Source organism: Oncorhynchus gorbuscha, linkage group LG26, assembly GCF_021184085.1.
Source record: "Oncorhynchus gorbuscha isolate QuinsamMale2020 ecotype Even-year linkage group LG26, OgorEven_v1.0, whole genome shotgun sequence".
In the NCBI taxonomy this organism is placed as follows: Eukaryota; Metazoa; Chordata; class Actinopteri; order Salmoniformes; family Salmonidae; genus Oncorhynchus; species Oncorhynchus gorbuscha.
The window spans coordinates 31,428,794-31,455,808 of NC_060198.1; the positions used below are offsets into that span (position 1 = coordinate 31,428,794).

Below are 27,015 nucleotides of genomic sequence, written 5' to 3' on the forward strand. Positions count from 1 at the left end.
GTCTTGCCCATTCAACCTCTGAATGGCACACATACACAATCCATGTCTCAATTGTCTCGAGACTTAAAAATCATTCTTTGACCTGTCTCCTCCCTTCATCTACACTGATTGAAGTGGATTTAACAAGTGACATCAATAAAGGATCATAGCTTTCAGCTGTACTCGATACCATCTACTGTATGCTGCTCTGTACCATCACTCATTCATATATCCTTATGTACATGTTCCTTATCCCCTTACACTGTGTATAAGACAGTAGTTTTGGAATTGTTAGTTAGATTACTTGTTGGTTATCACTGCATTGTCGGAACTAGAAGCACAAGCATTTCGCTACACTCGCATTTAACATCTGCTAACCATGTGTATGTGACAAATAAAAATTTGATTTGAGCTGGATTCAACTGGTCAGTCTGTCATGGAAAGAGCAGGTATCCTTAATGTTTTGTGCACTCAGTGTATGCCGACAAAGTATAGCTTTTCAAGTTGGGCCAAATTGTAAATGGCATGTATAATTGCCTTGGAATCATTCAAATAACCCCTATACCGCCATTAGCCCCGATCATTTAATAGCCACCCAATTAACTGCCATTGACAAATTAGTCTGATACTGAAGTGATGATAAATAGTCAACTGAATGTCCTGCCACAGCAGCATCCATTGAACAGTAGCCAAAGAACCCTGCCGCAAACCCTCAATTCGTAACACCTTTAACATAAGTAATTACATTGTAATTACAGTACATTGTAGAATAATCTCCGCTGTTCTGGTCCAGGTTTTAATTGAGATCACGAGAAGACTGTGAGATGTTGTTAAACACATACACCAACCAAATAAAACTGAACGGAGAGAACATCTTGTTTTATACTATATATTCTATTCTAAAGTGATCTGCACTCGGTGGAATCTTTCAACCTACTAGGTTAAACACCTTAGAAAATTATTATTATTATTATTAAACATTATTTCATTACGTTTTCACTGAAGAAAGCCTTAGTATTCAGCCTCTACTCCTGCACCTCTACAATTCCTCCACAGTGGGTTTGACATTTGATTTGAGTACACTTGTTGAGTCACTTACTAGTAACTAGATTGCTATTCTCTGTTAACTGATCTGAAATGGCACTGTTCATCACAATCACAGTGGACATTAATGCAGTCACGGTAACTAGGGCTTTTTCGTTTTCTCCATTCGTTTCCTTCATTTGTTGAGACCTTTTCCTAATGTATTGATTATTATTCAACTTAATTGAAATGCATTTCAGATGTTTAGACTTGAGCTGCTCATTTCAGCCAAAAAATCCCTGTAGGTCGGCGCAATAAAGAGCCAGCTGATTTCGGCATTTTGCAATAACCCAGTATTTGACGAAGCCTCAGAATATGTCAGTTTCCTCTTCCTCTTTTCTACCTCGACTGAATACTGTTACCATATGTTGATAGGAGACAGTCCCGCAACTGACATGGATCAGTGTTTCGCATCTGCCAATAGCTATTTTACAGGAGTTACGTTACCAGAGATTCTTACTGTACAGTAGTTGATGTCCTTCCTGAAAGCATTAGACCTCTTTACCATGCTAATAAACACGTGTTTGGGATGCCTTTATCGACTCATGAATTAAGCATGAGTTTGGGATGCCTTTTTCGACTCATGAATTAAACATGAGTTTGGAATGCCTTTTTGACTTATGAATGCAGGTAATGTAGTCATGGGCATTTCTGCTACAAGTCACGACACATTTCCACACAACAGTAAACATCATCCGTGAGCCCTGTGGCTTGTGTGCTGAGGACTTAGTTGGCTTTGAGTCACTTTGCTGGGCACTGAGGTGTGACTGTCTGTTATGGCAACAGATTCTGGGGGCAGGGATGGCATCAGGAGCTCAGCTGCAGCCTGCGACACTGTGTGTACTCAAGGAAAGTGACATCCCAGCTTTGTGAAACTTCTTCTTGATTGTAGGAGTGACACTGAGTCAGAGCTGGGGATGTATTATGTAGGCTACTGTTGACCGGGAAAAAAATGATTGCGTCGGAATAATAGCGAAGAATAATAGCACAGACCATAATCATAACCACTCACTCCCCTCTCTCTCCTTATAAATGGCAGAATTTTTAAGACAGAGAGAACAAACGACGTAAATTGAAAAGGCATTTTTAAGTAATCATTCTATTCAGGTGACGACATCAAAACTTTGCAGTGTCCCAGATAAAATGTAGAAGTCAAATAAATCCATAGTCATCTCCTTAGGAATACTATACTGCCCCCTTGTGACTTAGTGAGAATAAATCCAAAAATGACAATATGTTGTTTTCTTCTGATTTCGTAAATCATTTCTAGAAAAATGTCCTGCATTACATCTCGTGCACCACCAGCGAGCACAAAACAAATACAAAGTGACACATTACTGTCTGGGTTTAAATCAACTAAATGATGTCTCCATCCTATGTTAGCTATAACAGCAGGCTCCACTTGTCCACCCACCAGGGCTCTGATGATGGTCCCTACACCTTCTAGGCTCCTGTAGTGTCACACATAGTCCCACTCTATGGTTCCTCCTTCGCCTCCCAGTTTCTCTCTCGCCATCTGTATCAGCGAGGGAATGAAAGGCTGCAGGGCTGGAAAATACAGAACACAGAGATGAGTCACTTCACACATAACCAACCACTCCTCCTACTAGAGATAGGGTTGGCATTTGGTCCCTCAGTGAGGGGCAGCCTCCTCCACCCCCCCCCCCCCCCCCATTGGGTCTTGCTATTCTTGGGGCTGATGATTAAACTCACACCACATTGACAAAAGTCTGGGCTTTGCTTTGCAGGACACGTGTCAGTCAGGGGAACAAAGACATGGGAAGACGTGAGCAACTCCTCTCATGACTCATACTACAGCATGCGATCATGTGTGTTCTCATGTGTAAGGAGAAAAGAATCAACCGCTATCTCTCCAAGATGAATATGAACAGCACATGGACTTCACACTATACGCAATCTACAAGCACTATGTCTTTTACATTTGTCATTGGAATTAAATGGTTTATAGTGAGTGGAATCTCTTCTTGGATTGCTCTAGAAATATATACTACCGCTCAAAATTTGGGGTCACTTGGAAATGTCCTTGTTTTTGTAAGAAAAGCACACTTTTTGTCCATTAAAATAACATCAAATTGATCCGAAATACAGTGTAGACATTGGTCATGTTGTAAATGACTATTGTAGCTGGAAACAGCTGATTTCTTATGGAATATCTACATAGGCGTACAGAGACCCATTATCAGCAACCATCACTCCTATGTTCCAATGGCACGTTGTGTTAGCTAATCCAAGTTTATCTTGTGAGGCGTCTGTGTTTCATACTAGACACTCTAATGCACTTGTCCTCATGCACAGTTGTGCACCGGGGCCTCCCACTCCTCTTTCTAGTCTGGTTAGAGCCAGTTTGAGCTGTTCTGTGAAGGGAGTAGTACACAGCATTGTACAAGATTTTCAGTTTCTTGGCAATTTCTCTCTCAGCCTTCATTTCTCAGAACAAGAATGCAATGACGAGTTTCAGAATAAAGATCTTTGTTTCTGGCCATTTTGAGCCTGTAATCGAATCCACAAATGCTGAGACGGTGTGTCATACATACAGTTCTTTCCCCATCATGCTCCGGGCACTATGCTATGTTCATGGGGTGGCAAGTAGCCTAGTGGTTGGAGTGTTGGATTTGTTACCGAAAGGTTGCAAGATTGAATCCCCGAGCTGACAAGGGAAAAAATCTGATATCTGCCCCTGAACAATGCAGTTAACCCACTGTTCTAAGGCCGTCATTGAAAATAAGAAGTTGTTCTTAACTGACTACCCTAGTTAAATAGGTCAAATAAATATTCCAGGAGTATTTCTCCCGCTATCTCTCTCAGAATGACCTTCTTGATCCAAATCAGTCAGGTTTCAAGACTAGTCATTCAACTGAGACTGCTCTTCTCTGTATCACGGAGGCGCTCCGCACCACTAAAGCTAACTCTCTCTCCTCTGCTCTCATCCTTCTAGACCTATCGGCTGCCTTCGATACTGTGAACCATCAGATCCTCCTCTCCACCCTCTCCGAGTTGGGCATCTCCGGCGCGGCCCACGCTTGGATTGCGTCCTACCTGACAGGTCGCTCCTACCAGGTGGCGTGGCGAGAATCTGTCTCCTCACCACGCGCTCTCACCACTGGTGTCCCCCAGGGCTCTGTTCTAGGCCCTCTCCTATTCTCGCTATACACCAAGTCACTTGGCTCTGTCATAACCTCACATGGTCTCTCCTATCATTGCTATGCAGACGACACACAATTAATCTTCTCCTTTCCCCCTTCTGATGACCAGGTGGGAATCGCATCTCTGCATGTCTGGCAGACATATCAGTGTGGATGACGGATCACCACCTCAAGCTGTCGGCAAGACGGAGCTGCTCTTCCTCCCGGGGAAGGACTGCCCGTTCCATGATCTCGCCATCACGGTTGACAACTCCATTGTGTCCTCCTCCCAGAGCGCTAAGAACCTTGGCGTGATCCTGGACAACAAACTGTCGTTCTCAACTAACATCAAGGCGGTGGCCCGTTCCTGTAGGTTCATGCTCTACAACATCCGCAGAGTACGACCCTGCCTCACACAGGAAGCGGCGCAGGTCCTAATCCAGGCACTTGTCATCTCCCGTATGGATTACTGCAACTCGCTGTTGGCTGGGCTCCCTGCCTGTGCCATTAAACCCCTACAACTCATCCAGAACGCCGCAGCCCGTCTAGTGTTCAACCTTCCCAAGTTCTCTCACGTCACCCCGCTCCTCCGCTCTCTCCACTGGCTTCCAGTTGAAGCTCGCATCCGCTACAAGACCATGGTGCTTGCCTACGGAGCTGTGAGGGGAACGGCACCTCAGTACCTCCAGGCTCTGATCAGGCCCTACACCCAAATAAGGGCAGTTCATCCACCTCTGGCCTGCTCGCCTCCCTACCACTGAGGAAGTACAGTTCCCGCTCAGCTCAGTCAAAACTGTTCGCTGCTCTGGCTCCCCAATGGTGGAACAAACTCCCTCACGACGCCAGGACAGCGGAGTCAATCACCACCTTCCGGAGACACCTGAAACCCCACCTCTTTAAGGAATACCTAGGATAGGATAAAGTAATCCTTCTCACCCCCCTCCCCCCTTAAAATATTTAGATGCACTATTGTAAAGTGGTTGTTCCACTGGATGTCATAAGGTGAATGCACCAATTTGTAAGTCGCTCTGGATAAGAGCGTCTGCTAAATGACTTAAATGTAAATGTAATGTAAATATTTTTTATTAGCAACCTGGTAACTCACACTAGATGGCAGTATAGTATAAAGAACATTTTCGTTTTTGATGGCCTCTAAAACTTCTGAGAAGGGCGTCTGAAATAAGTGATGCAACAATATTGTCATCGATAAATAGTGGATCAAATACTGATTTATTCTAGTTATTTGATCAAAAATATCTGTTTTCATACTATTAATTAATGGGAACTATTGGATTAGTGTTTTATAAGAATTACATTGCACATAAGATAAATGCTGTGCCAACCTGTCAAATAAACATTCATTGTCTGTTCACATTCTGTGTTCTGATATCAATTCACATACACTACCGTTCAGGTCAAAAGTTTGGGGTCACTTAGAAATTTATTTCACTAGGCAAGTCAGTTAAGAATACATTCTTTTTTACTACTTCTTACTACTACTACTACTTAAGTAGTACATTCAAGTATTTTTACTTAAGTACTTTACACCACTGACAAATACTGAGATATATGCTAAAAAAAATGGGAAATTATATTAATCATACTAATACAATTGCTCACTCGCACATCTGAGCTATCTTTTTTGCAGGTTCATGGTAACAGTTGAATAAGATGAGAAAAAGTAAGAAACCCGGACACTGCTCATGATAGTATCACGGCTCTTTAATACATTTCACAAATAGTTTTTAAAAATCTCAAAGATGGGGTCAAAATTATTGGCACCCCCTGTTTTAAATATCTTTCAATAGCTCACCTTGTGAGTATAGCGGCAATGAGCCTTTTTTCTAAAATGTTTTATGAGATTGGAGAACACATTGAGTGTCCCGACCGTTGTTGGAATGAGTAGACCAGGGTGCAGCGTGGTAAGCGTACATCTTTCTTTATTTGATGAACACCACAATATATATATATATATATATATATAAACAAACGTAACGTTCTGCAGGCTACACAGTAACTATACAAAATCAAGATTCCACAAACTAAGGTGGGAAAAGGCTGCCTAAGTATGATCCCCAATCAGAGACAACAATAGATAGCTGCCTCTGATTGGGAACCATACCCGGCCAACAAAGAAATAGAAAACTAGAATGCCCACCCAAATCACACCCCGACCTAACCAAAATAGACAAATAAAAAGGCTCTCTAAGGTCAGGACGTGACATTGAGAGGGATCTTAGACTATTCCTCCATACAGAATCTTCCCAGATCCTTGATATCCTTCATCTGCTCTTATGGACTGCCCTCTTCAATTCAAACTATAGGTTTTCAATAGGGTTCAAGTCTGGAGACTGAGATGGGCATTGCAAAATGTTGATTTTGTTCCAATTAACCATTTATTTGTGGAATGTGATGTGCGCTTGGGTTTACTGTGTTGCTGGAAGATCCACTTGCGGCCAAATAGGCAACCAGGTCTTTGACTAAAAACATCCTGGTACTGGGTAAAGTTCATGATGCCGGTGACCTAAACATGGCCCCAGCATGGACCAGTGGAAGCAAAATAACCCCATAACATCAAATATCCACCACCAAGGAGGTATGGGATTATTTTCTACTTAATGAAACCAGGGGTGCAAGAAATGTAGATATTTTTTAGATTGTTTTTAATACTTGCTTAACAAAATCACTTTTTGTCTGTACAATTGTATTAGTGCTTTTTTTTATTTCCCAATTTATTTGAGCATACAATATCGCTCAGTATTTGTATTATTTATTTTATACAGTATTTTTTCTCATCTTTATCAAGGGTGCCAATAATTATGGACCTGACTGTATATCAAACATTTACAAATGATGCAGTGATTTTAAAACAATTATGAAGGCTATATTGAATATCGAATGAGACGGAGTAGGATTAAACACTATCTATTGAACACATCAAAGGGTTAAATTCAGATTACATCATCGACTCCAGCCGAGGAGCAGCCATCTTTTTCCAAGACCAACAATTTCACTTTCACCGAAGAAAATCAAATAGATATTTATTTATTAATCATCTCAAACAAGCGACTATTCCGTTCCATCGAGACAAATACCAACGAACTCAAAGGAAAATCGGTAAGATTTGCATGTCAATGTTTCAATAATTCTACTGTCACTGTTTTTCATGGCTGTTTCAAAATGCACCACTACCACCGGTTGCTTTGGTGATGCATTGTAACGGTGCAATAATACGTGATGAACATTGGATACAATGTCGCGAGGCTAGATTTGGCAAAAACACAATGGCAGATCTTGACAGCCTATTTTCACGATAATGGCAGGTTTTGTATGTTGAGTTTATTTCGAAAAACACACCTGACATTTTGAAATAGTGTCTATCTAATTGACAATAGCCCCACACGTGCATTTGTCACCAATTAAGTACAGGCCGTGGTGGGGTGATTTGAGCTAGATTAGATTAGATTAGATGTAGTGTTCTTATATGATGAAGTCTTTTAAATGTTAAAAGGCGCAATCAGCAGTCGCTACATCCATTTTTGACTTATAAATGCATGATATGTACGCAATGATTCTAGAAGAATATAACTTGTTAGTGCTTCGTGAGCTTAGTTCAACTGTCATACCACATCGGAACCCAAAATATAAACGTGTTTTACGCCAACATTTGTAAACAAAAAAAAGGTAAACAAACATGGTTAAAACGATCATTTTGATATCATGGATTGTCAGTCGTTGAGTCCATAGCCATGTCTATGAATTTGAGAGAGGTTACATTTTCCCAGCCCCGTCCCTTAACTTTTTTTTTTACCGAACTAGAGGTGGGGAACCGCGCTTTGTTATTGTCAAATCAAATCAAGATGATGTTGATAGACATGGCAGCCCAGTTTCTAGTTCCTTATTGTTTCTACCGCTGACTGACGCTTTAAGGATTAACTCCAAATGCTGAAAATATGTGCCGCTCCAGGTCATGAACCTGTGTAAGCTTTTGGGTTATTATGTTTTTAAACACCTGTTGATCTTGTTCAGTATCACAGAGGTCAGCATGAGAGTTCACAACATCAATACGCTCCCAGATGTTCTGTTAAAACTCTGGGCGTTCATATGCTGCTTAACACTGTCAACAAACGCAACATATATTTGAAGTCTTTTCACACTTCATTCGTTTTGAAATCCCACTCCCCAAACAAACCCATGTAACCATAAGCGTCTCTCAAGGGAAAACAGTTTCTAGATTGAGCCAGATTGCTCTCCCAGCACCCTTTCCCCACTGTATGATGCACATGGATGTGACTGTGGGTGTAGGGCCTGAGTAAATCATGTATCCATCTGAGCCAGCAGCACTGTGAGGGGATGGAGGAAGGAAACGGTTGTAATCAGGGGAACTTTTTTGTTTTCCAAAGTGGAGGCAGGAAGTCAATCAGCTCTGGGGAGATGGCAGCCAATGAATGCAGAGATAGAGAGAGAGGTAAGCGAGAGGTGCTGTGTGTTCTGCATTTTATGTTGACTTTGAGAGAGAAGGAATACATGTATGTTACATGACTGTCCACTGTCAAACTTCCTTTCATCATTTATTTCATCTCTGTTGCACTGTTGCAGATGCAATGCTGTACAAAGTCAATTGTCAAATCAATTACAACCTCTTAAAGGGCAGACCAGCTGGAAAACTACCGGTAGAATTGCACACTCCTTTTCTTCTCTTTGCTACCGTTTTCTGTCAATGTTGGTGTATCTGGCAATATGAAATGAGCCCATTGCAACTAATGGAAGAAGTGTGTTTACATTACACTTTTACAAGGGTCTACGAAAGGGCAAAGTTGTATATTGAAAGTCTGTTTATTGAAGCAGCTTGCCTGGACAGCGTCAATGTTCTCACACTCGTTCAGTAGTTCATGCTGCAGTGTTTTTGCAGGGCTGGTGAGAAGTTAAGTTTTGCGTCGAGAGTCCATTGCCATCAATGCAGAGGAAAAGATAAGATAGAAATCGATATCAAATTGTATTTGTCACATACACCGAATACAACCGGTGTAAATCTTACAGTGAAATGCTTACTTACAAGCCCAACAATGCTTTAAGAAGTTTTAAGAAAAAAAGTGTTAAGTAAAAATGTCAAATAAAAGTAACGAATAATTTAACAGCAGCAGTAAAATAACAATAGCGAGGCTATATACAGGGGGTACCAGTACAGAGTCAATGTGCGTAGGCACCGGTTAGTCAAGGTAATTGAGGTAATATGTACATGTAGGTAGAGTTAAAATGACTATGCATAGATAATAATAGAGTAGCAGCAGCGTAAAAGAGAGGTCTGGGTAGCCCTTTGATTAGCTGTTCAGGAGTCTTATTTCTTGTGGGTAGAAGCTGTTAAGAAGCCTTTTGGACCTAGACCTGGTGCATTGGTACCGCTTGCTGTGCGGGAGCAGAGAGAACAGTCTGTGGCTTGGGTGACTGGAGACTTTGGGCCTTCTTCTGACACCGCCTGGTACAGTGGTTCTTCCTTTAAAAGTTTTGAACTTATGCCGCTACCATTTTGTGGTAGATGGTGGCATATTGTGGTAAATTGTGTCATTCTGGCAACAATGGCTGACACTTAAATAACGTGCCATACAATTATGCTGCATCCTGCAAGCTGTGCTACAGTACGCCGCCACTTTTAAAGGAAGAACCACTGTATAGAGGTCCTGGATGGAAGGGAGCTCGACCCCAGTGATGTACTGGGCGGTACGCACTACCCTCTGTAGTGACTTGAGGTCTGATGCCAAGCAGTTGCCATACCAAACGGTGATGCAGTCAGTCAAGATGCTCTTGATTGTGCAGCTGTAGGATCTTTTTTGAGGATCTGATGTCCCATGCCAAATATTTTCAGCCACCTGTCGTGCCCTCTTCACAACTGTGTTGGTGTGTTTGGACCATGATAGATCCTTAGTGATGTGTTGCACTGAGGAACTTGGAGCTTAGGGCATCAAAATTCCTAATATTGAGTTGTGCCCCCTTTGTCTGCAGAACAGCCTCAGTTTGTCAGGGCATGGACTCTACAACGCGAGGAAAGCATTTCAAAAGGTTGCTGGCCCATATTGACTCCAATGCTTCCAACAGTTGTGTCAAGTTGGTTGAATGTCCTTTGGGTGGTGGACCATTCTCGATACACACGGGGAACACTTGAGCATGAAAAATCCAGCAGCGTTGCAGTTCTTGACACACTCACACCTGACAGCTACTACCATATCCCGTTCAAAAGCACTTAAATATTTTGTCTTGTCCATTCACTTTTTGAATGGCACACATACACAATCCATGTCTCAATTGTCTCAAGGCTTAAAAATCATTATTTAACCTGTCTCCTCCCCTTCATCTACTCCGATTGAATGAATTTTATTGAATTTGTAAGTCGCTCTGGATAAGAGCGTCTGCTAAATGACTTAAATGTAAATGTAAATGAAGTGGACGTCAATAAGGGAATATAGCTTTCACCTGGATTCACCTTGTTACTCTATGTCATGGATAGAGCAGGTGTTCTTAATGTTTTGTACACTCAGTGTATATTTAGTTCATTTAGCAGGTGTTCTTATCACACCATAGTGCCATCAGACTTCTGATACCGATGCAGGGTAAAGGGGGGTGGCACAAAATGTGAACCGCTATTTTAAAAAATGATAAAGAAAAGTTTTTCATATTTTGAAAACAATTACAAAATACATTGGTATAGTTCGGCCCAGTGTAATTCAAATGACAAAATACTTAATTGTGAATTTCAAATACATGTAACAGAAATACTACCCATCTCTGGGTATTCATAGTGAGGCAGCACAGCGCAGGGAGAGGTCAGACCAGACATGGTGGTTCCTTGGTGTTCTGGGTTGTGTTTTCTCAGTCCTACTGTGCTGTCTGTCCGTATTCAGGCAGGAGGCCTGTTACACTGTTCTGGCGCTGTTATTGTTACCATTTATTCCAATGAATAAATGTTATTCCTAATCTTTTCTGGGGAATCGTAAGTGTATACAGCACTTTGCTGGGCCCATGCGGACAGACTTGAATGTAATATGAATACCACAAGAGCAACATGTTTTCTGTGTGAACATGATTCAGATAGTCACGACAAACATTTGTTCCTCATTTTTATTTGGGTTGAGTGGAATGTCGGTTCCAGTGAATTTGTTTGAATAACATGTTCCCACCACATGAGATACTACCCTCCAGTGGAATGTTCCCGGTTGACATCATCCCATTCCCTATGCATCCCTATGCCTATACCTGATTCCCGGCATTACATTTCCATGACACAGCATCAATTTCAGTAGCATGAACAGCATGTCAATCTAAGGGCAGTGAGTGCTAGTGATGAGCAGTGAATCGAACGCATTTCCCACTGAGTCAGCGGGATTGCAGGCTGGTGATTGTGTTACACAAAGGACACTTAGGTTCAGCAGCACTCTGTCCACTCACAAACACATTAAGGCCCCTGGGGATGGGTCTCTGCTCTCCATGGCCTCTTTGGGCTTCTAAGAAACAACTTTCTTTCAAGAGACAGATGTTCATTTTATCCTCACACTATGAAAATGTTTTAATCTAGCATCTTGTCTCCATTGCTACTTTTAAATATATATATATATACATACATGTATATATACTCTATATATACAAAAGTACTTGGACACCCTTTCAAATTAGTGGATTCGGCTATTTCAGCCACACCTATTCCTAATTCCTAACAGGTACAGTTGGGAGAACAAGTATTTGATACACTGCCGATTTTGCAGGTTTTCCTACTTACAAATCATGTAGACGTCTGTCATTTTTATCATAGGTACACTTCAACTGTGAGAGACAGAATCTAAAACAAACATCCAGAAAATCACATTGTATGATTTTTAAGTAATTAATTTGCATTTTATTGCATGACATAAGTATTTGATACATCAGAAAAGCAGAACTTAATATTTGGTACAGAAACCTTTGTTTGCAATTACAGAGATCATACGTTTCATATAGTTCTTGACCAGATTTGCACACACTGCAGCAGGGATTTTGGCCCACTCCTCCATACAGACCTTCTCCAGATCCTTCAGGTTTCGGGGCTTTCGCTGGGCAATACGGACTTTCAGCTCCCTCCAAAGATTTTCTATTGGGTTCAGGTCTGGAGACTTTCTAGGTCACTCCAGGACCTTGAGATGCTTCTTACGGAGCCACTCCTTAGTTGCCCTGGCTGTGTGTTTCAGGTCGTAGTCATGCTGGAAGACCCAGCCACGACCCATCTTCAATGCTCTTACTGAGGGAAGGAGGTTGTTGGCCAAGATCTCGTGATACATGGCCCCATCCATCCTCCCCTCAATATGGTGCAGTCGTCCTGTCCCCTTTGCAGAAAAGCATACCCAAAGAATGAATGTTTCCACCTCCATGCTTCACGGTTGGGATGGTGTTCTTGGGGTTGTACTCATCCTTCTTCTTCCTCCAAACACGGCGAGTGGAGTTTAGACCAAAAAGCTCTATTTTTTGTCTCATCAAACCACATGACTTTCTCCCATTCCTCCTCTGGATCATCCCGATGGTCATTGGCAAACTTCAGACGGGCCTGGACATGTGCTGGCTTGAGCAGGGGGACCTTGCATGTGCTGCAGGATTTTAATCCATGACGGTGTAGTGTGTTACTAATGGTTTTCATTGAGACTGTGGTCCCAGCTCTCTTCAGGTCATTGACCAGGTCCTGCCATGTAGTTCTGGGCTGATCCCTCACCTTCCTCATGATCATTGATCACGAGTTGAGATCTTGCATGGAGCCCCAGACCGAGGGTGATTGACCATCATCTTGAACTTCTTCCATTTTCTAATAATTGCGCCAACAGTTGTTGCCTTCTCACCAAGCTGCTTGCCTATTGTACTGTAGCCCATCCCAGCCTTGTGCAGGTCTACAATTGTATCCCTGATGTCCTTACACAGCTCTCTGGTCTTGGCCATTGTGGAGAGGTTGGAGTCTGTTTGATTGAGTGTGTGGACAGGTGTCTTTTATACAGGTAATGAGTTCAAACAGGTGCAGTTAATACAGGTAATGAGTGGAGAACAGGAGGGCTTCTTAAAGAAAAACTAAGAGGTCTGTGAGAGACGGAATTCTTACTGGTTGGTAGGTGATCAAATACTTATGTCATGCAATAAAATGCTAATAAATTACTTAAAAATCATACAATGTGATTTAAAAACATTTGTTTTAGATTCCGTCTCTCACAGTTGAAGTGTACCTATGATAAAAATTACAGACCTCTACATGCTTTGTAAGTAGAAAAACCTGCAAAATCGGCAGTGTATCAAATACTTGTTTTCCCCACTGTATATAAAATCAAGCACACCGCCATGCAATCTCCATAGACAAACATTGGCAGTAGAATGGCCTTACTGAAGAGCTCAGTGACTTTCAACGTGGCACCGTCATAGGATGCCACCTTTCCAACAAGTCAGTTCGTCAAATTTCAGCCCTTCTAGAGCTTCCCCGGTCAACTGTAAATGCTGTTATTGTGAAGTGGAAACGCATAGGAGCAACAATGGCTCAGTGGTAGGTCACACAAGCTCACAGAATGGGGCCGCCAAGTGCTGAAGCGCATAGTGCATAAAAATCACCTACCGAGCTCCAAACTGCCTCTGGAAGCAACGTCAGCACAAGTACTGTTTGTTGGGAGCTTCATGAAATGGGATTCCATGGCCGAGCTGCCACACGCAAGCCTAAGGTCACCATGCGCAATGCCAAGTGTCGGCTGGACTGGTGTAAAGCTTGCTGGCATTGCACTCTGGAGCAGTGGAAACGCGTTCTCTGGAGTGATGAATTAATCTTCATAATCTGGCAGTCCGACAGACGAATCTGGGTTTGGTGGATACCAGGAGAACGCTACCTGCCCCAATGCATAGTGCCAACTGTGAAGTTTGGTGGAGGAGGAATAATAGTCTGGGGCTGTTTTTCATGGTTTGGGGTAGGCCACTTAGTTCCAGTAAAGGGAAATCTTAACGCTACAGAATACAATGACATTCTAGATGATTCTGTGCTTCCAAATTTGTGCAAACTATTTGGAGAAGATCTTTTCCTGTTTCAGCATGACAATGCCCCGTGCCCAAAGTGAGGTCCATAAAGAAATGGTTTCTTGAGATCGGCGTGGAAGAACTTGACTGGCCTGCACAGAGCCCTGACCTCAACCCCATCGAACACCTTTGGGATGAATTGGAACGACTGACTGCGAGCCAGGCCTAATCACCAACATCTAGTGGAAAGCCTTCCCAGAAGTGTGGAGGCTGTTATAGCAGCAAAGGGGAGACCAACTCCATATTAATTATTTTGGAATGAGATGTTCGATGAGCAGGTGTCCACATACATTTGGTCATGTAGTGTATATATAGTTACAGCCAGAATGTAAAGTGTATTACATTTACATTTTGTTTCATTGGCCTACACACAATACCCCATAATGTAAAATTAGAATTATGTTTTTAGAAATGTTTACTAATTCATTAAAGATACAAATCTGAAATGTCTTGAGTCAATAAATAATCAACCCCTTTGTTATGGCAAGCCTAAATAAATTCAGTATTACAAATGTTGCATGGACCCATTCTGTGTGCAATAATAGTTTTGATTTTTGAATGACTACCTCATCTCTGTACCCCACACATGAAATGATCTGTAAGGTCCCTGTCGAGCAATCAATTTCAAACACAGATTCAACCACAAAGACCAAGGAAGTTTTCCAATGCCTGTGCAAAGAAGGTCAGCTATTGGTAGATGGGTAAAACAAAGAAAATAGACATTGAATGTCCCTTTGAGCATGGTGAAGTTATTATTACACTTTGGATGATCTATACACCCAGTCACTATACACCCAGAGGAAGGAAACCTTTCAGGGATTTCAGAAACCTTTGTTTCCTGGTGACTTTAAAATAGGTACATAGTGTAATGGCTGTGATAGGAGAAAACTGAGGACAGATCAACAACATTGTAGTTACTCCACAATACTAAGCTAATTGACAGAGTGAAAAGAAGGAAGCCCGTACAGAATGAAATATTCCAAAACATGCATCCTGTTTGCAACAAGGCACTAAAATAGTACTGCAAAAACTGGTGCAAGGAACTAAACTTAAATACAAAGCATTATGTTTGTGGCAAATACAATACAACACAACACATCACTGAGTACCACTCTTCATATTTTCAAGCATGGTTGTCGCTGCATCATGTTATGGATATGCTTGTCGTCGGCAAAGCCTGTTTTTTTAATAAAAAGAAACAGAATAGAGCTAAGCACATGAAAAATCTGGTTCAGTCTGCTGTCAACAGACACTGGGAGATAAATGTACCTTTCAGTAGGACAATAACCTAAAACTCAAGGTCAAATATGCACCGGAGTTGCATACAAAAACGACATTGAATATTCCTGAGTGGCCTTGTTACAGTTTTGACTGAAATCGGCATTCAAATCTATGGTAAGACTTTAAAATGGCTGTTTAGCAATGATCAACAACCAACTTGACAGAGCTTGAAGAGTTTAAAAAGAATAATGGGCAAATACTGTACAATCCAGTTCTTACCCAGAAAACAATCACAGCTGTAATCACTGCCAAAGGGGGTTCTAACATGTATTGACTCAGGGATGTGAATACTTATATAAATGAGATCATTCTGTATTTCATTTTCAATACATTTGCAAACATTTCTAAAAACACGTTTTCACTTTGTCATTATGGGGTGTTGTGTGTAGAGGATGAGTAAAATAAAGAAGATTTCATCCCATTTTAATTCAGGCTGTAACACAACAAAATGTGGAATAAGTATGAAACATGAATCCTTTCTGAAGGAAATGTATATACTAGAATTTGAAATAGTAAAATATCAAGAAGTATAGGCTACATCCCCATTTGGTAATATTGGACCACAGGTCATTGTGTTGTGTAGTATATACTGTGCCATTGCAGTAGTATCTGCCTCATAGGTTATTTTAGTTGGACTAAATTAAGACCTCAAACTCTCCCAGTAACATTGTTTGAATGGAAACTTGCCATCTGGAAAGCAGAGCAGTACTCCCCAACTGTGATTGTAGACCAAAACAGATACTCCCTCCCTCCTCCCAGGCCCACGCCATGAGTCCCAACATGCCAACGGCCAAGCGGAAGGCTATTTCTGTCTGCGGTCGGCTGGTCCAGCCGCCCCCTCCTCCACCGACCCAATGCTGAGTGCAGCGGCCCGCTCCGCTGCCTGGGCCCTGGGTCCAGGAGGGGAAGTGGGAGGGTCAGACGCCATGTGTGAAGATCTCAGTCATGGCCACTGGAGAATTTATTAGACTTATGGGAAAGTTACGGTGTTTGAAATGGGGGAATTTTGGGGGGTGGGGAAGAAGAAGAGTTAAGGATGAGGAAGTCTCTATCTTTCTGCAGTGCTGCAGTAGTCAGTCTCACACTGTTTTCTTTTGTGCTGTTCTGAGTGTGGTGAGACCCATATGGCCGAAGCACACATGGAAAAGGAGGCTTTTTTTCCTGTATTTATTCCAGCTTTTTTTGGCGAGTACTATCAGCTATTTTTAGCCATACAGTTGACCTCCTCTGGCTTACTGGTGGTGAGTCAGTGAGTGTTTATTGAGGTTCAAAGTTATAAATGTGTAATGTGGTAACATACCATTTTTTTCTCTATTCCACACGCATTCTAGTTTTTTCCCATTCCTCACAATCCTCTTTCCGTCACCACTGCGGATTTTTCAATTTCAACTTATTCTGTTCTATCTCCTGTTGTGCTGAACTGCTTTTAAGCATTACTATTTCCTGATAGGACATAATGATTTATTTATTTTTTATCTCACCACTGTCTGTGTCTTCTCATGAATGATCCAGATAACAAGCGGATCACAGGCCTTGCCTCCCATGTCTGTTAGTTTTTTTCTACAGATGTGTCCCAACAAGTCTCAAATGAGATCGGATTTGACATGGCTCAGCTACTTAGCATCAAATTGCATCTACACAAACCACGAGGACAAACACAATAGACCATGGATCCATGAGGACACTTTTAACCCCCAGGATAGGGTGGAATTCTTACTACGTTGACACTCAATGCTTAGTCATGTGCACTATGTGGCTCACTTTCTGCCCTAGGTGGTGACACAGTACATCCCAATTCAGAGGACCGCAAGTGAACTCGGGCGGGGCAGGCTTTGAGCTGTCGCCTCGGCCCCAACAGAGGTGGCCTCATGCTCACTAGGGGTTTAACCTTGTGGTACACAAGGAACCTATGAAATAGATATGCTGTGTCAGTTCGAAGGGACAAAGATTTAGTGTTGTCATCATGTGTATTTTGAAGAATCTATAGGGGACAAGTATTGATTTCTTCACTATTGTGAAACCAATCCACTGCCAGTAGACCTTGTGGGTTACACAGAATCAAACCCCTGCTGAGATAGCAGAGTTGTTGTGTCAGGAAGAGGTCAGCTCTTGAGTCATACCGGCAGCCCATTGTCTAGACATGTTTACACCCACATCTGCCTCTTAGTCGTAATTTACAGAAGGAAAATCATCTGCCTCAGGCATCTATGGGAAGAGGAATATTGTCATGTGCTCGTACGTAATGTCATAACTAGGCATCAAGTTACTCAGTGGGACAGACACGCACCCTGGGTATGCTGATTAAAGGAACATAGATTAACTAACGCTCATAGTTACGGATTATTGCACTTTCATGAAACCAAATTGTCTTGATTAATAGTGTAATGTAGTCTAAGAATAAATGTAATCTGTGTGACTTAGTTGGTAGTTCACGTTCCTAGGAAACTATGCAGTATTTTGTTTTTTTACATGTTATTTATTACATTGGTACCCCAGGTAATCTTAGGTTTTATTACATACAGTCGGGAGGAACTACTGGATATAAGAGGTTTCCCGAAGCGGAATCCTGGGTTTTACCCACCACCCAGGACAATGGATCGGATCCCAGCCAGCGAACCAATACAACGACGCCGTAAAAGAGGCAGACGAAGCGGTCTTCTGGTCAGGCTCCGGAGACGGGCACATCGTGCACCGCTCCCGAGCATACTACTCGCCAATGTCCAGTCTCTTGACAACAAGGTTGATGAAATCCGAGCAAGGGTAGCATTCCAGAGAGACATAAGAGACTGTAACGTTCTTTGCTTCACGGAAACATGGCTCACTGGAGACACGCTATCGGAGTCGGTGCAGCCAGCTGGTTTCTTCACGCATTGCGCAGTTTGCCTTATGATTAACGAGACGTGGTGTGATCATAACAACATACAGGAACTCAAGTCCTTCTGTTCACCTGACTTAGAATTCCTCACAATCAAATGTCGACCGCATTATCTACCAAGAGAATTCTCTTCGGATTATAATCACAGCCGCATACATTCCCCCCCAAGCAGACATATCGATGGCCCTGAACGAACTTTATTTGACTCTATGTAAACTGGAAACCACATATCCTGAGGCTGCATTCATTGTCGCTGGGGATTTTAACAAGGCTAATCTGAAAACAAGACTCCCTAAATTCTATCAGCATATCGATTGTGCTACCATCCTCAGAGCATGCGCAGACCAGCTGGCTGGTGTGTTTACGGACATATTCAATCAATCCTTATCCCAGTCTGCTGTTCCCACATGCTTCAAGAGGGCCACCATTGTTCCTGTTCCCAAGAAAGCTAAGGTAACTGAGCTAAACGACTACCGCCCTAAACGACTACCGCACTAGTCAAGGACCATATCACCTCCGCCCTACCTAACACCCTAGACCCACTCCAATTTGCTTAATGTCCCAATAGGTCCACAGACGACGCAATCGCAACCACACTGCACACGGCCCTAACCCATCTGGACAAGAGGAATACCTATGTGAGAATGCTGTTCATCGACTACAGCTCCTCATTTAAAACCATAGTACCCTCCAAACTCGTCATCAAGCTCAAGACCCTGTGTCTCGACTCCGCCCTGTGCAACTGGGTACTGGACTTCCTGACGGGCTGCCCCCAGGTGGTGAGGGTAGGAAACAACATCTCCACCCCGCTGATCCTCAACACTGGGGCCCCACAAGGGTGCGTTCTGAGCCCTCTCCCGTACTCCCTGTTCACCCACGTCTGCGTGGCCATGCATGCCTCCAACTCAATCATCAAGTTTGCAGACGACCCTACAGTGGTAGGCTTGATTACCAACAACGACGAGACGGCCTACAGGGAGGAGGTGAGGGCCCTCGGAGTGTGGTGTCAGGAAAATAACCTCACACTCAATGTCAACAAAACAAAGGAGATGATCTTGGACTTCAGGAAACAGCAGAGGGAGCACCCCCCTATCCACATCGACGGGACAGTAGTGGAGAGGGTAGAACGTTTTAAGTTCCTCGGCGTACACATCACGGACAAACTGAATTGGTCCACCCACACAGACAGCATGGTGAAGAAGGCGCAGCAGTGCCTCTTCAACCTCAGGAGGCTGAAGAAATTTGGCTTGTTACCAAAAGCACTCACAAACTTTTACAATCCACAATCGAGAGCATCCTATCGGGCTGTATCACCGCCTGGTACGGCAGCTGCTCCGCCCACAACCGTAAGGCTCTCCAGAGGGTAGTGAGGTCTGCACAATGCATCTCCGGGGGCAAACTGCCTGCCCTCCAGGACACCTACCCCACCCAATGTCACAGGAAGGCCATAAAGATCATCAAGGACAACAACCACCCGAGCCACTGCCTGTTCACCTGTTCACCTACTGCATCTTGCCATCTTTATGTAATACATGTATCACTAGCCACTTTAAACAATGACACTTAATATAATGTTTACATACCCTACATTACTCATCTCGTATGTATATACTGTACTCGATACCATCTACTGCATCTTGCCTATGCCGTTCTGTACCATCACTAATTCATATATCTTTATATACATATTCTTCATCCCTTTACACTTGTGTGTATAAGGTAGCAATTGTGGAATTGTTAGGTTAGTTTACTCGTTGGTTATTACTGCATTGTCGGAACGAGAAGCACAAGCATTTCGCTACACTCACATTAACATCTGCTAACCATGTGTATGTGACAAATAAAATTTGATTTGATTTAGAAACCCCCCACTTCTCCTTATATGGTACCTTTTGAAACCCCCACTTCTCCTTATATGGTTCCTTTTGAAACCCCCACTTCTCCTTATATGGTTCCTTTTGAAACCCCCACTTCTCCTTATATGGTTCCTTTTGAAACCCCCACTTCTCCTTATATGGTTCCTTTTGAAACCCCCACTTCTCCTTATATGGTTCCTTTTGAAACCCCCACTTCTCCTTATATGGTTCCTTTTGAAACCCCCACTTCTTCTTATATGGTTCCTTTTGAAACCCCCACTTCTCCTTATATGGTTCCTTTCTAAATGCCCACTCTTTTCGAAACCCCCACTTCTCCTGACATGCACTTTACTGAGAGATGACATATCAGCAGGGGCGTGTATTCATGGATGCCAAGGGAAGCCTTGATTATAAGGGCATGGAAGTTCAATATGTATGGTAGCTAGATGTCGAAGGCTAATATTAACTACCTATCGTTGGCCATGACTAGAAGTTAGGCTAGCAAGCAAGCATTTTAGCCAGGTAGCCAAGGACATCAAAAAATAAAGTGTGTACTGTATGACAGAGTGATAGTTTCGTCAACATGAAAGAGAGGAGGATGGCATTGATGTTTCTCTACAAGTAGGGAGTCAACATGTTTTTCTACTTGCACGAACAAACACACGCAGACTGAAATCAGAACCATGGATAGCCACATCCTATTTAGCTTACGTTGATTGGACTAAATAGGTTTTGGTATCTTTTAGTTGTCACTGTATTAGACTAAGCAGAGGTGATTTGATGATCAAATCAATCAAACTTTATTTGTCACATGTGCCTATTACAACAAGTGTAGACATTACCGTGAAATGCTTACTTACAAGCCCTTAACTAACAATGCAGGTCAAGAAGAGTTAAGATAATATTTACCAAGTAAACTAAAATAAAAAGTAATCATAAAAAGTAACACAATAAGAATAACAGTAACGAGGATATATACAGGGGGCACCGGTACTGAGTCAGTGTGGAGGATATATACAGGGGGCACCGGTACTGAGTCAGTGTGGAGGATATATACAGGGGGGGCAGTCAGTGTGGAGGATATATACAGGGGGCACTGAGTCAGTGTGGAGGATATATACAGGGGGCACCGGTACTGAGTCAGTGTGGAGGATATATACAGGGGGCACCGGTACTGAGTCAGTGTGGAGGATATATACAGGGGGCACCGGTACTGAGTCAGTGTGGAGGATATATACAGGGGGCACCGGTACTGAGTCAGTGTGGAGGATATATACAGGGGGCACCGGTACTGAGTCAGTGTGCGGGGGTACAGGCTAGTTGAGGTAATCTGTACATACAGGTGGTGGCGAAGTGACTATGCATAGATAACAAACAGCGAGTAGCAGCAGTGTACAAAAGGGAGGGGGGGGTCAATGTAAATTGCCTTGTGGCGATTTTATTAATTGTTCAGCAGTCTTATGGCTTGGGTGTAGAAGCTGTTAAGGAGCCTTTTGGTCATAGACTTGGCGCTCCGGTACCGCTTGCCGTGCGGCAGCAGAGAAAACAGTCTATGATTTGGGTGACTGGAGTCTCTGACAATTTTATGGGCTTTCCTCTGACACCGCCTATTATATAGGTCCTGGATGTCAGGAAGCTTGGCCCCAGTGATGTATTGGGCCGTTCGCACTACCCTCTGTAGCGCCTTACGGTCAGATGATAAGCAGTTGCCATACCAGGTGGTGATGCAACCGGTCAGGATGCTCGATGATGTTGAAATGTTGAAGTTGAAATTCTGCTGGAACAGTGGAGGCAGCTCCTGTTTTCTTTGCGCCTTGCGGTAACCGTCTGTGGTTCTAAATCAATAGTTGTTGTTTAGTGGTCCGAAAATGTCGGAAACAGTTTTGTGATAAACAAAGGTGTGGTTGAATCTGCCACTGTGTCTTCTTATTGTCTCAGCCTTTAGGCCTATATATCACTGTCCCAATGCGCAAATATGGCTTCCCCAGTGATTTTACCCACACACTGCTACTGCATATCAGTAGGGATGACTGCTCTGGGAGATGAAGTCGCAGCTTTACCCTATGGCTTCAGAGTGCCTGTTTTCCATATCTTAAGGCTGCCACTCCAGTGAAGAGCCACTGATCTATAAATACCTGTCCTGTTATTGTTTAGCCCCAACCAACACTGCACTCTGCTCACCAATTAGCGTCACCACGGCAACCCACTTCAATGAGATGCAAACTTTCAAGCGGACAAACAAGTCTCAATCTGGTTTACATATTAATCTATCATTTCCTTTTTAGAGAAAATTTGTTCTCATTGTTGAAGTGATGGTAGTCTCATTTCACAGCCACTGTGCCTCTACCACAAAATGTGATTGGGAGGGACATTCATTGCAAAAAATATATTTTCTTTGTGTTCCAGTTTGGAAGGCAGCGCCATGACCTATTGAGTTGTACAGCAGCACTGCCAGACAGTGTCCTCTCCTTGCTCCATCTCGTACTGTCACAGGTAAGCCCAGATAACACCTCAAGGTTGTCTCACCCCGTATAAATATTCTCCCCCCTCTACCACTGTGGTGTAAATCATCAATGGGGGATTGAACATTTACTTTCAATTTACTTTAAAGGGCTTCTTATAATCCAATATGTGTTTATTTTTTATTCATAATATACTTTCCTTAATGCCTTTTCAAGATCAAGTTAAAGCCAAACATCATCATGGAGGTTTGGTTCAAAAAAAATATGCTAAATTACCGAAATAACAATGGTGACACATGGCTGAAGTTTCCTTTCCTTTAGGGATCAGTCATTTTGAATAAACAATCAAATAAAGGCACTGCCAGGGTTAGGAACAGAACATTCTTGAAAATGGCATGTAATTGGCTTCCAACAACATCAGTTAAGGAATTCGAAGTGACTCACTCCAGCTAACGCACTGCAGCGCCATCTACTGCTCCTCTGTGGTTTGTTCTATGAGGAAAGTAATAGAATAGAAATGTCGAATAAAGAACAGTGGCTCACTTCAATTCTTACACTCAAATATTTGGCAGATGAAATACACAGTGGTGTGTATTTAAGGATCAGGAGTGTGTGTGGCCGTCTTTCTCACCAGTAGTAGTATTGTATGGACTGATTTTATGTCCAGGCATTGGGTTCAGTATCTCATTATCATCATTTGCAATAAATATAAATGTGACAGCAGCAATCCAGCTGAGGTACTTTACAGTGATCCGCGTGTCACTTTTTCCCATCCCTGTGTGAGTGCGTGGTCATGTGTGTGTGTGATCTGATTGTGCGTGCATGTGTGTGTATGTGTATGTAAGTGTGCGTGCATGCATCCATGTGTGTGTGTGTTGAAGATGATGTGACCCAACACAGCCAGAGGATTGCCTTTCCGTAGACTCTTCTTGGCAGCTGCCTGCGTGCCGCACAGCCTTCATGGCCTTCAAAGAGAAGTCCGAGGCCTACAGGGATTTCCCTCTGGCTTTCCCACCATGTGCACTGCGCTGCAGAGAGACTAGCAGGGGATGGAGAGCAGAGCAGCAGGAATGGGAAGGTAGTCGGTATAGAGGAGATTCCTCTGTGAAAACCAAGAGCCAAAGTTACTGAATTGTATCAGCATGCTCCCCGTGGTAGTACAATCTTTATCATTATAATAAATACAAGTGTCTGGATTTACAGAGTCCACTGTAATGTCGAGGCACTGTAATCACCAATGGCTAGGCTAGCAAGTCTATTTCCGCTGAGATAGTATTCCTACAGTGTCAGACCCTTGGCTTGGCCTCTGAGATAACATTTAAAACCAGGTGGAAGGCGATACACCTCGTTCCTGGACTGACAGGCAGGGTCAAACTGTGCCAACTACGCAGACCTCTCTCAATAATGAATAACACTAGGCTACGGGCTTGTAATCTCAATGTTTTATAACCTGCAATCAATCAGCCAAAACACTCAACCCTGACACTCTATGCTCATGTGTTCTGGCTAGGCAGTCAGGCCATGATCCAACTAGGCATTTATCTTGGTTGTATCAACATGCCAGGTGGTTTATGTAGCCAAAAACAAGTCCCTTTATTTTACTTGCCCAGAATTGGGCTTAGAGCTGTGGCAAGACCTACTAACTCTCTTCACATGTGGGTACCTGTAGCCAGATCACATTGACATGTTGGTGTCTTAGCCATGCTCTACATACGCTCTCTCTCTCTCTCTCTCTCTCTCTCTCTCTCTCTCTCTCTCTCTCTCTCTCTCTCTCTCTCTCTCTCTCTCTCTCTCTCTCTCTCTCTCTCTCTCTCTCTCTCTCTCTCTCTCTCTCTCTCTCTCTCTCTCTCTCTCTCTCTCTCTCTCTCTCTCTCTCACTTAAAGCAAGTCTTTGTTTCATAGCAAACACCAGTGTGATGCAGAGGCATGAGCAGCAGATTCTATCTGCCACAGTGCATGTGAACTTGGTTACAGCACACGTCATGTACCTCCGGGGGAAGACAGAGGATTGCTTCAGTGTTTGGTCTCTCTAATGAGAAACCATAGCCTGCTAGTGGCGCCTTAAATCACTTTGACTGTCTTATAAGGGTTTGTCAACCATGTTATTGCTGGCTGTTTATACTGTGGTTCTTCTTATGCGTTGTAAGCTAAAGTGACCATGTTAATTGCTGAATCTGGTCTCATCTTGATTTGGTTCTTTGTACTGTGACCTGAGAACGCTTCACGAGATGTAGCTCTGTAGTTACACGCTTTTTTTGGGTTCAACACTCAGGCTTTGACACTGAAAAAGGCTTTGATGTCTAAAGGCATTCTCTTTTGGGGGAAAAGAAGTGGAAATGGACATTGTGAGATCAATATAAGTCATAGTGTAAATGTATGTTTCCTCGTCGTGACAACATATGGCATCAGCCAGGAGAAAAACCTAGTATGCAGTACAGGAAAAACGTAATGGGGCTTATGGCCCTGCACATACTGTAAGTTTAATGAGCCGTCATTGGTACGCAGGAACGGTACATGTCTGCACAGCCATCTCAGTGATGGAGTGTTGTGTTGTGTTGAAGTAGCTTCCTAACTGAAAGGTTAGACCCATCAGTATGGCATCCACTGGAAATGTCATGTTTGTTCTGGCAATTGTCTGGAAAGGATGTGGCAGGTCAGTTGAAGAGCTACATTCTTCTCTCCTCTTCTCATGCTCATTTTTATTTCATGATGAGTGATGTGTACATTTTGGTAGAAATGACTAATGGCAGATTTTTCATTGAAAGGAATCCAGTAAACAACTCTCGCAAGGTTTGCAAGTTTATCCAAACAAAAAAACCCAGGCTATTCCAATTGATATGATCTACATCTGGTTGTTCAAGGAGCCAGAACGCCCCATAGTTATGGCATGGCATGGTTCCTGGTCTGTCTTTGGCCAACAACAAGCTATCTAAGGAACAGGACTGGCTTGAGAGCTAGACTATATTTAACAGACCTGCAGAGTACCACAGACCATGTACCAAGAGGATTCATTTAGACAGTACACGTCCATCCTAGCCAAAGGTGCACCTGACGTTTTTGGCTCGGTGCACACTTGGCTAACTGAATACAGCCAGGCAGGCTGGTGCATTGCAGAGCGATAAATTCTTTGCATATAAAAGACTGTATCGTGTTAATAATGGAACTCAGCCTGAGTTTGGAGACGGTTTATCTTTATTTACATCAATCGCCGATAAGTCTGGTTTATTTGGCCAGCCGGAGCATCTCAAGTGAAGGGAGGCAGTCCTTCATCTCCTGCACAGCCCTGGTTGTAAACAACACTAATGCGTGTACTTTAGCTGACTGAGGGTGTAAACTAAGAAGCATTGGGATTTGAGTATCGATCAAAGATCAACAGCACACGGAAAGCTGACATTAGTCTTGGCAAAGAGTCCAGGGATCGCATTACAAACCCTCTCCTAACTGCAAACAAACCCTCTCCTAACTGCAAACAAACCCTCTCCTAACTGTAAACACATCCTCTCCTAACTGTAAACACATCCTCTCCTAACTGTAAACACATCCTCTCCTAACTGTAAACACATCCTCTCCTAACTGTAAACACATCCTCTCCTAACTGGAAACACATCCTCTCCTAACTGTAAACACATCCTCTCCTAACTGTAAACACATCCTCTCCTAACTGTAAATACATCCTCTCCTAACTGTAAACACATCCTCTCCTAACTGTAAACACATCCTCTCCTAACTGTAAACACATCCTCCCCTAACTGCAAACACATCCTCTCCTAACTGTAAACACATCCTCTCCCAACTGCAAACACATCCTCTCCTAACTGTAAACACATCCTCTCCTAACTGCAAACACATCCTCTCCTAACTGCAAACAAACCCTCTCCTAACTGCAAACAAACCCTCTCCTAGCTGCAAACAAACCCTCTCCTAACTGCAAACAAACCCTCTCCTAGCTGTAAACAAATCCTCTCCTAGCTGCAAACAAACCCTCTCCTAGCTGCAAACAAACCCTCTCCTAACTGCAAACAAACCCTCTCCTAGCTGTAAACAAACCCTCTCCTAGCTTCAAACAAACCCTCTCCTAACTGCAAAACACATCTTCTCCTAACTGCAAACAAACCCTCTCCTAACTGCAAACACATCCTCTCCTAACTGCAAACAAACCCTCTCCTAACTGCAAACAAACCCTCTCCTAGCTGCAAACAAACCCTCTCCTAGCTGCAAACAAACCCTCTCCTAACTGCAAACACATCCTCTCCTAACTGCAAACACATCCTCTCCTAACT

At 43.0% G+C, this 27,015-nt stretch overlaps 1 protein-coding gene across 1 annotated transcript in view; it reads left to right on the forward strand.

The window, feature by feature from the left end:
• The first annotated feature begins 7,179 nt into the window (after positions 1–7,179).
• mrtfbb (myocardin related transcription factor Bb) overlaps positions 7,180–27,015 on the forward strand; it is a 42,729-nt gene continuing 22,893 nt past the window's right edge. The window contains 3 exon segments of the mRNA XM_046331451.1: positions 7,180–7,322; positions 8,609–8,673; positions 22,680–22,766. The gene's annotated coding sequence lies outside the window, so the exon portion shown is untranslated.